General features: G+C 44.2%; 2 long non-coding RNA genes across 3 annotated transcripts in view; both read left to right on the forward strand.

The window, feature by feature from the left end:
- The window catches only part of LOC137468859 (uncharacterized), a 153,031-nt gene that overhangs the window by 68,044 nt on the left and 71,029 nt on the right, over positions 1-13,958 (forward strand). The window lies entirely within an intron of this gene.
- LOC137468858 (uncharacterized) lies at positions 1,350-5,890 on the forward strand. Its single transcript, XR_010996208.1, has 4 exons — positions 1,350-1,448; positions 1,750-1,977; positions 2,910-3,039; positions 4,892-5,890. It is a non-coding gene; the product is annotated as an uncharacterized lncRNA (long non-coding RNA).

Here is a 13,958-nt window from a genome sequence, read left to right on the forward strand (position 1 = left end):
GGGACCTCAGTGGTAATAAGAGAGTGCTGCTTTTCTCAGCCATGCCTCCTTTATATATAGCTCTTTATGGCATCCAAAATGACATTTTTCCACAGATACCAGTGATTATTTTTTGAGTTGGCTTTTTCCTTTTATGCCTAATTGATACTTTTTTACACTGTATATTTAATAGCTTTCTGGCACTTTCCAAGTAAGAATCCTGAGGCATAGAATTATTGTACCTATTTTACAGACAAGGGAATCTGAGGAAAAGCATGGAAAGGTTTACCTGTCATCAAAGTCATAGACTGAGTTTATAACAAAACTGGCATTTTTAAAAACCCCAGCAGTTCACCACCATTACTTTCCTTGTTTTTAGCCATTCTCTGTACCTCCTCTCCCTCCTGTCTTCCTTTTCTGCTACCATTTTGCCAGTGTCGTGTCCTCTCTTTCAGCAGGTCTTGTCCCTAAAAATGGGATTTGTTTTCCGTATCTCTGAATCTGGATCTGATACCCAAACACTTCATATGCCATGTAGACTCACTCCTGCCAGTCCTGCTTCTCTTTCACATGCTAACAGTGAGGAAATTCCATAGCAAACTCCCAGCTATTTCAGGGACCTTGGACATTCCCAGGAATTCTTCTTTCTCCTGTTATTTTTTCTGTGGCCCATTATAGTGCTGTCTTTTAACTTAGTTATGAGCCATTAGTATTTTGCTTTATAAACAGGTCATTCTGAAATGTTGTGGAGCATACAGTGTGTACAGACTCCAGAACAGTTTTCCATGGGACTTTCTGGACTCAGTATCTTTTGTATGACTATGTGCAGTAGTATGTGGGGATGCAGCCCATCTTTACTCAGCCTCTATTTCAAACAAGATTCCTAATAAAATTTTTCTTTCAGTATTCTCAGATTGAAAAAGTCCCCATATTATTCCTGGATGAAATCTTCAGTATTTGCCCTGCAGTGCACCCCCAAAAGAGGATAATCATCTGTGTATACAACAGCTGGTTAAAGGGACACGTTTAGGGTCTGAGCGAGGTTTTCAGGTTGGTATTTTTATCTCTTTACTTTCCCAAAAAATAACATAAATTCTACACAGGGTTATTTTAAAAACTTCTGGGCAATGTAATCTTTGAAGTAAGAATAGCCAATTCAAAATTCTGATTTGTATTGATGTGGGCTGTGGGCACTCTTTGTATTTTAGACACTGTGAAAATGTCTTTTCTGGAGAGATTTATTATCTTGTTTTTAATACATTGAAACAAGGGGCAGCTGCTAAGGAGGAGGGGAGGCACTTTGCCAATGTGAGGACACCAGGGGAGCAGTCTGCCAATTTCAATAAGAAAAAAACAATTTTTGCTTTATACTCCTCCCCTCTTACATTCACTCCTGGACAGAGGTAGGAGTTCAGTCTCCAAACTGAATCAATTCTTGCTGCCTTCACTGAGGCTGTCAGCAGAGCAAGGTTAAGTGTCACAACAATGTTTTTGGGTTGTGAATAGCTCTTCTGTCTGCACTTGCTTGATATAAGCAGGCTTGTAGCCCATTTCCCCTTTATCCTGCTCAATGCAACATACACACTGCAGATCACTAAAGCTGGGATTACTTGGCTTTACAAAGCTTCCCTAAAATGACTTGTCTCTCCCTGTCTCTCTCCTAAAAGCACTACAAAATCTCTGAAATCCTGTCTTTTGTGTTCAGACGGAAAAAAAATCTTAATTTTAAAGACCTCTTTTTTTTCTCACTTGTTTTACATCTGCTACCAGTTATCTGTATGAACAAGGCATGGCAAAGCAGCAATAAGAAAGAGTAACCCCATACTGATAAGATGGCTACTAGCTGATCTGCCTTTACAGAGTGCTCCAACTAGCTCTACCCATCAGTGACTGGAGTAACAACATGCCTGGGAGAGTCTCTAGGGATTTAGCAAATTCCAAGTGGATCAGCAGCCTCATATAAGATGGTCTGGTACTGGTGGAAATTACAGTTTTCAGGTGGGACAAGAAATGAACTCCCTACTGAGCTATTTTCCACAAGAGTAGAGACTGTCACAGTGTCTGTGCCACTGCTTGCTAGATGCTAGTAACATTCTGTCTTAGAAATTTCCCAAGCACTCTTCATTTGTAGAAACAATCCTCTCTTCTTTCTCCCTTGGGCTCCTGCTAAGCAAATAGTAGTTACTCTCCTGGGGGGAAATTTACCCTGTGTGTGGAGCAGAGTATACTGGAAATAGCAAGTGTCGGCCATGCTGTTTGATGGAATGATGAAACTTACTTAAATGGCATCATTCCTATGTAGGAAACTATAGCCTAAAGGTGGAGTATTAATCTGATGACAAGAACATCTCATCAGCTTGGAAATCCATGTATGGTTGACAAAACAACATCTAAAGCTGGCCTCTTGTTCCCCCTTAAAGTTTTAAGTGCACTTCAGCTTTTGAAGCGAACCCATTCTGCTGGAGGACTGCCCAGTCTTAATTTGGCTTGCCTCTTTCTCTGGATTCCTGCCACATAAGAGATGTTAGCTACTTTGGTTGTGTTTTAGAAACATGGAAAATGTGGCTCATATAAGCTTATGATAATGGATTGCTGGACTTTTCAGGCTGATGTGTTTTGTATTCTGCATTTCATGCTCAAGAATTTCCCTTGTGTAAACCTCCCCCCTGCTGTTTCTTTGCAAAGAGAAGTCTTTTGGAGAGGGGACAGGATTTACCAAGAACAGGAAGGGAAAGCTGTTTGCCATGAAAGGTGTGACATATTCTGTACCTCACTAGAGCTTTGCAGCAGAATCCTGTTTTGCTGCTCTCTGATATCCTCTTTTGCTGTACTTTTGATTGATGTTTGTTAATGCTCCATCACCAGTCTGCAGTGCTTGAACCATCTCATGGCTTGTTGAGGTTCACTGACCATCACATTGCAGTCCACAGCTGCCTTAGTTTTGTAACATCACAGGGAAGAGAGCTGTCTGACAGAAGCACTTCTTACTGGAGCTTCCAAACAGACAGCCACCACAGCTCTTATCTCATTGTAGGTAAAGATATGCTCATGAGGTAACAGGTGAGAAAAAGGTTATTTATTTAGTAAAATAACTTATGTACTTATATATCCTACTCCCTATTTAGATTTATATTTATGTGTCCCTTCAAAATTAGAGATTGTCAGGGATTATGTGCAGTGCAGATATTAAAGTGTATGATTTTATTGTGAGGCCCTTGGGCAGAGGGCAAGTTTCTCTCCGTATCTCAAGGAGGGGCTCCCCACCTCCCCAGTGCTCACCTGTATGAATGTGGTTGTGCTAAGGCAATGTATGGCTTCACACTTTCATTTCTCCTTTCATCAGGTGTCTGCCAAAGGAATGGCAGTATCTTGGCATCAGACTGGCTGCAGGGAAGGAGGGTTGGCTTAGGAGCTGCAAACCTGACTTGTGAGACAGTTGGGCCTTCACTTCATTCAAATGCTTTGGCCATTTTTTGTTAGTTGAGCAATGTCAAACTTCTTAAGAGGATGTTAAGATATGAGCACAGGCAAGAGTGGTGAAGTGCACAGATCCTGTCCCATGCTGGGGCCCTAATTGCTCTAAAGAATTGCACACTTTGTCAAGTCCTGTTTGTAAGTCCTCTCTTGATTCAGCCTATTTTCCAGCAGGGGGAAGTGAAGGTGAACTGCTTAATTTGCATAGCACTTGGAGGCAAAAATTTTCAGAAAAATTAAGGCATTGACATGGTGATTTTTATATGCATGTGGATGTCTTGTCAGCCCATGGTTGTCTACAGAGACAGCATTTCCCTGAATGGCTAGGTTATGCCCATGTGCACAGAGTGTATGAAGTGCTTTTGGTTTCTGATAAGATGAAATGCCCCTAAAATAAACCCTGTCCCCACAGAAATCAAGAGCAAAGCTCCCAGTGACATCTGAGGGTGCAAAGTATTACAAAACCTAACCTTCTAGAAATGACTGAAGTCTGGAGAGGCCAGATTTTTTCTAAGGTGCTAGTAATCAGCTCTATAGAAGAATCTCATTCCTTAGCCTTGTGTGCTGTGCAAACACCTTTTGTTTTAGGAACAGGCTTCCCATGGTGATCAGGTCAAGAACTGAACATTTGATAAGAGAATTTACAGCTCTATGGGATGAGGCCATAATGCTCTTCTTTGGGTACTGGAAGGTCTCATGGAAACATCCTGAAGCATCTGTCTTAAAAGATTAGGGAGAATCCCAATTCCAGGTCTGGGATTCAACTACCCTACTAGTTTTTCATTATTCATATTCCAAGCCTAAACTTGGATCCAGACAGAGGCATATGGTCATTCTGCCTCTACAGAAGATCTGACACTGCAGGCTAGCATTTCCCTGACCTCAGAGTTGTTCCTACTGCTGTGTTTTGTGGCACCAGCCCATTTTAGCAGCAGCATTAGGTTAAAGGATACCCAGAGGCCTCCTTGTCAATCACAAAGGAGTTGAGCTTTATTCCCAGGCACAACATTCCTGCCCACAGCCAAGGTCTGAAATAAAGCTGGCCAAGGAGAGTTGCTGAGACATGCAGATCATGGGCAGGCCAGAGTTTGTGCTTGGAGTGAGTCAGCTCCAGAACCTCTATGAGATTGACATTTGAGGATGAGGGCAGAGGAAGACAGGCCATGAGTGCACCAGTAACACCTGTGTGTGAGCACATCTAAGCCAGTCTATGAGTGAAGTCCTTGCAGCTGGGTGAAAATTTTGCTGCTGTGCTTGGCAGACAGTGGGGGTAGCTGGACTGATCCTGAGGGTGGGAGGAAAAGGTAAAGGCAACTTCCGACCTGAGAAGTGCCATGACAGGGATTGGACTAGATTTCATGCCCTTCCATTGATTTCTGTGCCAGGCAGCCATGGTGACTGTAGCCACACTTAAACCAAGGTTCTCCTCTTCCTTCAGGGGAAAAGAGAGGCCAGAAAAGAACAACATACATTAGCTACCTTTGGAGCTGTGCTATGGCTGCTGCTCAGCTGAGAGCCTTTGGACTGAGTCTCTCACTGCAGTGTGACCAGGTGGTTCTTGATAACTGCTGCACAGGGCTGCATGGGATTTGCTTGTGGGAATGAGGGGAAATGGTTCACTCTGTGCCAGGCAGGGTAGCATCAACAGGAATTAGAGGAAAACTTGTGCATAAGAAGGAGGCAGGACCAAAAAGTTTATTTCTTCAGAAATACTGTTAGTCACAGTTAACAGGATCAAAATGAGTCATGTGGACAAAAGGCAGTAATGGGACTGTTTCTGCTGCAAATTTCCCTGTAGCTGCTTCACAGATCAAGAGACCTTCAGGATTCATTCCTGGGAACAATAATGTGGAGTCCTTCTTCTCCTCGTGATTGTAGCAGTGTGAATCAGAAGCAAGTCTTTGGAAGTCAGTGCACCTGACATAGTAAAACAGAGGATGAAGGCATATAAATGCATGAGCTAGGAAAGGGAAGACTTAAACTGAAATGACTGACACAAGAGGCAGTAAGAGTGCAATTCCTTCCCACACTACTATTCAGCTGACCTTAAACTTTAGGGAGAATTATTATGTGGGGACTGCTCTGCCCTGTATCCATTTTGGCTCCTGGCTGCTCTGCACCATCAGCCAGCAGGAGAGCTGCTGTGAAGTGCCTGGAATAAGGGTACCCAGCAAGGCACCCTGCTCTGTCCCAGCACATACCAAAGGATACCTATGGCAGCATGAACAGCTCTGAAGGAGCAGCCAGGGATTGGTCAAACCCTTTCCTTACTAACTCTGAAGACAGGCAAGTACTTGCAGGGATGTGTACTGCTTAGTCTCAATTTCTAGTTCCCATTTCTCTCAGTTCTGGATAACTGGCTGCTGAAATTGAGGCTATTTCTAACCTCTTGGAAAAAAATTTACTTCCCCTTTCTACCTGATCATATTGGAACTGATCTTTTTCCATTATTGTGCATGGCAAGGCCGGCTGGACAGTGCAGCCCAGAGCAGAGCCACGTGTTCACAGAGCACCCAGGAGTGAGCCCAAGACAGCTAACCCAGCTGGTTCTGTTTCCATGTGCAACCTTTCCATATTGCAAAGAGAGGATTTGGGATGTTTGTAAGCTCTTTTTGATGCACACAAAAGAGGTGATATCTTCTTTTCCACCAAATATATGCTGTCCTAGCCTGTAGCTTTGCTTAATTTCCTATCAACAGCTTCAAGGAGACTTGGATGTAAGGTATCCACTTTTAATCCTCTGCCTGCAGGAGCTGGAGATGGGGCCTGGAGGACAGACAAAGATACAAAACCCCTACTTGTTCTCCATTTGCACTTGCCACTTCCTCCTCTTACCAGATCAGGAGATGTCTACATTTCATTTCCAGTTCTAATGGAGAACGTCTGCTAGTATTTTCCCATTGACTGCATTCATTTTAGAGAGCAATCTTGTAATTTTGTCATTCATTGTGAGCTTCTGTTCCCTCTAGTGGTGGTTGGGCTCTGTGTAAGCCATAATATATAGGCTGTTTTAGGTTTGAACCTATATTCAAGATCTGATTCACCCTCAGTCTTCACTGTTCATCACCGATATTCACTAAGAGAACTAGGAGTTTGGAAATAGTCCTTGTGTAGGCCTGAACTTCTCAGGACCTTGTGTGTCAAGCACCAGTCCACCAGCAGGTGTCCCAGAAGCCCACTGGTTTTCAGCACAGCAGGCACAGGATCTCTCCTACCTGGTCCTGGATCTTCTGAAGAGCTGTACAGATGCTCTGCCACAAGCAGGATGTGGCGCCAAATAAAAAGCACAACATACAGATGAAAAGTGTGTGGCTTGCAGGACTGGGTGTGCTGGAGCCAGGATCTTCACCTCACCTCGTGGATATGCTCCTTGTGGGGGCTGAGGAGCCTGCTGTTGCCTTGGTGACTGGAGCCGGCTCTATCAGCACAGCCAGGAGAGCTTAATCCAGTATAGTCCAGAGGATTAAGAACGAGTTTCTGCAGCACAGCACGAGAAGGGGTGAGTTCAGGGATGACATCAGGCAGATATCGTATTTTGTGTCATGTTTAGCCAACACGGGACTACTGGGTTGAGACGGCTGCTTATCATTCCCCAGTGCTGCAAAGAGAGCTTTATCTTTCTCATGTTCCAAAAGCCCTTCATCTTTGACATGAACAAGAACTCCATTGGGGACTACCAGTTCTCTGTTAGCAATACCATCAGCAGACAGTAGTTTCTCCAGCTCTTGCAATGGAAATGAAACTTCTGTCTAAAGGAAAAGCAGCAATAATGTTGTACTAGTTCATGATAAAAGCACAGGAGCATGTGCTAGCACCATCTAGCCAGCATCTCCATCATTGCAGCACCAGTTAATTACTTCTCCTCTTTTTTCCATCTTTGAGCTCGATGCAAGTAGTTGTCCTCTGTTTTCAACTACAGCTCTTACTTACTGTCTTATATCCTTTGTCCTCTGGCATTACTGCACGTCATCCCCCACTTCTCATTGTCTTGCAGGGAGAGGCTGAGAACTTGCAGGAAAGCCACTGATTATGCCCCAGCACGTGGGAGAGAGGATGAGATGTTCTGGTGGTATCCCAAACCTGAGATCCTCTGACAAGAGTGAAGCCAGAGTATTCCTGCATTCTGCTTCCAATATGGGCCTGAAATAATGTGAAAATCGCTACAGTGCATGCACAGGGGAAGCTCTACCTCCACCCAAGGCACAGCCCTAAAAGCAAGGAGTGGTGAAGTCACCTCTGCTGCCTGCTGTCTCCTGTTGTGGCAGCCCCAGGTATGGGTCAGCTGGACCCAGCTGTCTCATTTCAAATCCATGCATCCAAAGCAGCAGGGGAGGAGCCAGATGAGCAGCAATTAATTACCTGAGGCAAGTAATCCCCGAGGACTAGGCAGTGCTGTGGGGCCAGACATCCTTGCACACTATGGAGAGCAGTACACTGTTTCATGCCATGGAGCCTGTCCTGGCAGCCCACTCTGTCTTGGAGCTGATCCCCTGGTCTGCTTTTCCGGGCTGTGCTCTGCCTGGGTGGTGACGTGGAGGTAGTACAGCAGTGTGTGAGTGAGGGCAGGATTTCCCTACAAGCCCTCGGTCCCTGTGCCCAGCGTGTGAAGGTCGCTGGCTCCTGGGTAAATTTCCATCGGATGCGGCACTCTCCCGTTGCGACTCAGCATTTCTGACACCCGACTGCAGCTCCTCTTTCTCATCTGATCATTTTCTTCGTAAGGGAACTAACAGCCGTTACTAGAGTGATTTGGCCACCGTCCAACAGTGTGTATATTACTCATACATTTCCCTGCTAGCAAAAGGGGTTTTTTTTCCACTGTCTGGTAATAGCCTCTTCCTATCTTCATCATTAGATAGCTCAGAAGGTCAGTGCTAAAAGAGAAATCTCGGGGGCTTTTTTTACAACCCAGAGTAAGGGAGGGCCAGTGCTGGGGGAGAGGGAAGGGGTAAGAAGGAATGGAGGGTATGCCCAACTGAATTAATTCTTCACTTGGATTGTCTCTGGTACAGCTGAAAACACCATCCTGGAAAATGTAATATTTATAGAAACTGTACTGCCCGGGTTGGGTAAATCTCAAGGTCATCTGATGATCACTGAAAAAGGACTGGCCAGATACTGCTGCTGTTGCCCTGGCATCATGAGCCCGTAAGACCTGCAATTCAGAACTGAAATCTGCATACAAAATGGGATCCTACTCCCTCTCCCTAACAACCATCTCTCCTGAAACTGCCTTAAGAAGGAAATGCACAGCCCAGCAGTGAGGAGGTTCAAAATGCCTGCTTGGCTTCTTTTTTTTTTTTTTCCCCTTCTCGTTGAGAACATTAAGCTATTAACTCTAATTCCCTCAGAGGCAGAGGTCTGCAATTCATTTCACATATAGGGCATCTCAGGAGTTTGCCTGAAGGACCAAGTGTTGGCCTGAAGCCAGTTCTTTCATTTCTGAGCCCTTTCCATTCCTTGAGGAAATTCTGCATGGACATGCTGGATGCCAAAGTCCCCAGAGAGAAAAGAGGAGCAGAGGATTTGTGTTTTTCACTACATCTCTTATATTCCTGCACAAAGACAAGTCCTGGCCTCATCATCAGGTGGACACAATCCTTCCACTGCCCCCAAAAGTACTAACTGTCAAAGAAATTGGTGGTAATGGGGAAAAGTGAGAGCAAGGTAATGACTGCAGCTATTTCATTCTGGTCCAATCAACTGTGCAGGTCTAAAGAATGAGGGGTCTCCGTTGGAGAAAGTGGAGTCAAGGAGGCACTGTCCTGAGGCAGGTACCCACTTCTTAAAGTTTAAAAAATTCTCCCCTTTCAAAACATTAAAAGCAAAATAAATGTGACCTTTATACAACCTTCCTGAATTGTCTTTCCTGAGCACAGTGCAACATCTTCCCTAGTATTTTCTGTTTCTGAAATATTTTCTCCAGCGGGGGTGCTTGCTAGTTTTTAAATTTTGTGTGTGGGGTTAATAGAGTAAATTAGGATAATTATTCATGTCTTCAAGCATTTATTCAGCTGTTAACCAAAATACTTGATTGCAGTAGCAGTATTTTAATCAATGCAGCAATGCAAAGCAGTAATAAAAAAATAAGAAAAAAGACTGTGAAACAGTGGTCTGCAATAAGAATAATCATGTTGCAACTGAAACAAGGAGCATGCAGAGCACACAGCAAAGGTGAACTGTCAGAAGAGTAAAAGGCATGAGAGATACCTTTTTGCTGTTCATGACCTTGGGCCAGATTCAGCTAGGCCACACAAATGCATGTGCCCAGCTGTACTGGAGCATGTCCTTCGGTGCTGGCTCAGGTGAGGCTGGAGGGCTCCTGTGAGCACCTCCCAGCTCTCAGCCCTGCAGCACCCCAGAGAGGCCTTCTCTTCTGGGTAACTGGAACCTGGTCTGCTTGTCTCCATGGAAATACTACAAACACCTCCTGACTGTCAGGCTGCACTGAGGTGGATTTAAGCCTGCTATGTACTGTCTTGGTGAGGAGTCTGTTCTGATGTAGAATTCATTAGCAGGTAGCTGGCCAAGAATACACAGCTCAAGGGAAGTTATGGGAAACTAACAGTTTTGAGCACAGTGGCTAACAACCTGAACCTAAGCCAAGTTCAATGGCTCATTAAAGTCAGGTGACAGGATTTTGTGGGTCAAGGGGAAATGGCTGAGGAAAAATGCTGTGGAAAAGCTTAACCTAATGATGCAGGTGAAGACTCTACGTGAACAAGCAGTGCTGTACATAAACATGTTCAAATATGAAAGGGAGATATAAGGCAAGACAGTTTAAAGCATTTGACCTCCAAATTCCCAGATCGAACCTCCCTGCTCTAGGAAGGAAAAATTACATATTGAAAGGTGGGTGCTATAGGGAGACCAGTGGTTGCTTGTCTCTCTGAAGATTAAAGGCTGTGAAGGGTATGAATTCCTAGCCTAGGATGGTCTGTCTTGCTAGGACTTGTGTGAAATTGAATCCACTCTGGAGAATTCATACCAGAAAGGCTGCAGCTAATACACATGACATTCTCAGGGATTAGAAAGATGATTTTTCATGGGCCAAATTACTTTAGAGACTCTGACACTGTCATATCAAGGTGAATCCTATTATCTGTCTGGGATAGATATGAAAGCACCACTGGGGTATGGAATGTAGAGGTAGCTAACTTGCATGGGAAGAGATGGTTGAATGCATCAGTGGGAGAGGGACCTGTGTGTACACTGTTTGTCTTGATAAACTTCAAAATTTGGGGCAGAGAACACAGGCTGAGCACAGTCTCTTCCTTGTGTTCAGTGTTTTCTTAGCCATATTCTGGAGAATATAAGGTTGGCTTTTTTAATCAGTGAGGCCCAGCTCAAAGAGGCAAAGTTTCCATGATGCATCCAAAATAAGCCTCCATTAGCAACTCCATGCTGTTCCTCAAGAGATGTTTTTAACTTTTCACTGAATGCTTTCAAAAGGAAAATACATTGCCCGGGTCTGCCAGCTACATTGATGATTAATGCAATGCTGAGGCATCAGGTGTCTTCAGATGGCCTCACAGAAGTGTCTGGTAAACAAGAAAGACAAAGCTGTAGCTCAAACATTGTGAAGGCCTTTGTCTGCTTTTATCCCCTCTTATTTTTTAATGCTTCTTGTTGAAGAACTGTAGTGTAGTCATTATTATGCTTATGCCCCAACACATGTAATGGAGGCATGAGTAAAATTCTCTTCTTAGGTCTTGTCCTTTGGCTGTAGCACCATCTCCACAGTCATTTTCTCCTGCTGGATGTAGGATCAGTAAAAAGTATATACATTTTTAACACTAGAACAACCATGCTCAACAGTGCCAAAGAGGCCCTACAGAGAGTGCACAGGTTAGGGGCATGTCAGGTAAGAGGAACATAATCGATTCATTCACTCCCTCTAGCACTGTTTTGTGCCTTTTAAATTATGAAAAAGTCACAAGAGTCTCCGCCTCCTTGCACATTTTTGAAAGAACTCCAAGCAGAATGACCTCCTTCTCTGTTCCCTTGGTGAGAGGACAGCCTTCTGCCTACAGTGAAAGGAAGAAAATACTAGCATCTGCTAGTCCAGGGGATATTTTTCAGCAGTGGAAGCTTACAGGTTTTGCCTGGTATTTTCCTTTTTCCTAAAGCACATGTTAACAATTTTGACCTTTCTAGTAATTTGATTCCAAAAACAGTGTTGCAGCAGCTGAGCCCTAAGATGCCATTTGGAAGATTATTATCACTCTGAAATCAAAGCAAGCAGCTGCTTGTTCAAGCCTGTGTGGAGATCCCCTCACTCATGCAGATCCTCCTCTCTCATCTCGCAGTGTCCTCAGCCCTGGGCCTTCTGTCGAGAGATTTCAGTCTGCTTGGCCAATGTAAAGGATAAATATGCTGCCAATTCTCTGCATTTGTGTAGTACAAAAGAGCTGTAGGAGAGCCAAGCTGGTTGAATATACTAAAGGCATCCTTGTACACAGGTACCTAGGATAGAGGGGGCAGGGTCTGTAAAAACTTTTGTTCATGGTGTGCAATTAGTTGAAAGGACACCTAGGCTATTTGCAGATAGATCAGAAAGTGTTCTCTTCTCACCTTAAGCAGAAGCTGGCTCGCGCAAAAGTTCTCCTTCCAGATCTGCGTTTTCTTGGCTCCTCCCACAGTGTGAATAATCCCTAACATTTCCGTGACTCAGTGGATTTGCTGTGGAAATCATGGCAATATTTTCAGAGTCATAGTCTAATACCTGAGCCCCGACAAGATTCGTGCCCCCACATCTCTGGCATTTTGCATAGTTATGTAACGCCTCTTACTCATGGCACTGAAATCAGGAGTATGTCCGAGTAGTGAGGAACAAGGGAAATTTGGAGTAAAATCCAAACCTCCCTTTCCCTCACTCTTGAAAACCTCATCATTCATGTTTGAGTATGTAACATTTTTTAAAATGTGATTTGCAGAGAGCTTGCTCTGTTGGTGAGAACAACAGAGTCACAACTTTATTTTAAATTTCTTCCTTTTGCATGACAAAATTCAAGTTACTGTGTAGAAATAAAATCTGATCAGCTACTTCATGAGACTAACATGAGCATCTGCCTTCATCTTTGCTGTTTCATCCCCTTTTCTCCTGGTCCCCTCCCCCCTGTTCCCTAAATGCTTAATAAGAACAGTAGCTGGGAGACCAGGTGTGTAAAAAAAGAGAAAGTAATCTCATGCATACAACCCCCTAAGCCCACAGCTGTGTTTCTTATATCAACTGAATATAAAGCTGCTGTCCTCAGAAAACTGATAATAAAAATATTTGAGAGGCTCACTGTTCTGTGCAGAGCAGTAGCTGTGCTCAATGCAGTTTCTGGTTGCTCCTTTATGCAAAGTATCCTTTCTGCTGTGTGTGACAGAGGTTATTCTCCCAGGTTAGGTGGAGCACTCACAATGTGTACAGAGGCCACAGAGCCTCATCAGGGGGTGCCTACACAGGGGAGAGATCACAAAAGAGCTATTCAGATACTTTTATGGGATGTTTAGAGAGGGTATTTTACATGGCTAACTGAAAGGTAGGAGTAAATCACCTTGCAGTGAGTTCATATTTATGAATACAAATAGGATTTGAAAGTGGTAGGTGTGCATGGCTTCCATATCTGCACCAGCTGCCTTCTCTGGGCCATAATCACATTTTCAGAGAAGCTGTACCAGCCACTACTGCTGTCTGTAACAATAACAGCAGCACTGATTGCTCTGCTCATATATTGATACAGCCATGGTCTCTTACAGCAAAAGCTGCCTCCCTTAAGGCTACAGAAAGCAGACCCACCTGCAGACTGCCGTGTCGCAGCTGTAGAGCAGGTGGAGAAGCCAGAGCCAGAAAAGCAGTCATGCATTGCAAAGCCACTCTCAGGTTCTGTTTCACAGGTGAAGAAACTGAGACAGATGGAGGGCAAGTGATTTTCTCAAAGTGATATGAGTAATATCACTGACAGTGCCAGGTCTTGAAACTAATCCTGGCTTAGGCCAGGTTCTGGGAAGCATACAATGAACTATGCAGCAACATCCCTGGGCTTCTTGCTCTTGCCTCAGGAAGACTCACTGCAGATGAGTACTGGCACAGCTGGCACTGTGGGTGCACCATTGTGTTGTCTCTGGTCCAACAGTACTGCTGTGGGACCTTCCCCTTTCTTTCTCCTGAGGGTGTCTGTGGTGAGCAAGTAGTTGATTATTTACATAGTAGGTGCTCTTTCTTAAATTAAAGTGATCCCTTCTGGGTTTTGGTCCTGTTCAGCTCGGTCTTCCTTTTTTTGGCACAGGATGTAGTTGGGTGACAGAATTATTTATAGGTAACACCTGGCAGGGGCAAAGACACTGACATTTAACGAATCAGTAGGGATGAAACAAAGAATTTGTTGCTTGCTGATGCTCCAAGAATAGACTGCACTGAGAGCAAGTACACCTTGTATTTCCCCTCTGCTCCTTGTCCTTTCGGTATCCTTTCCCAGTGCACTCCATGCTGCAATTTCCACTTCTTTTTCCCCCTC

Source organism: Anomalospiza imberbis, chromosome 2, assembly GCF_031753505.1.
Source record: "Anomalospiza imberbis isolate Cuckoo-Finch-1a 21T00152 chromosome 2, ASM3175350v1, whole genome shotgun sequence".
Lineage (NCBI taxonomy): Eukaryota > Metazoa > Chordata > Aves > Passeriformes > Viduidae > Anomalospiza > Anomalospiza imberbis.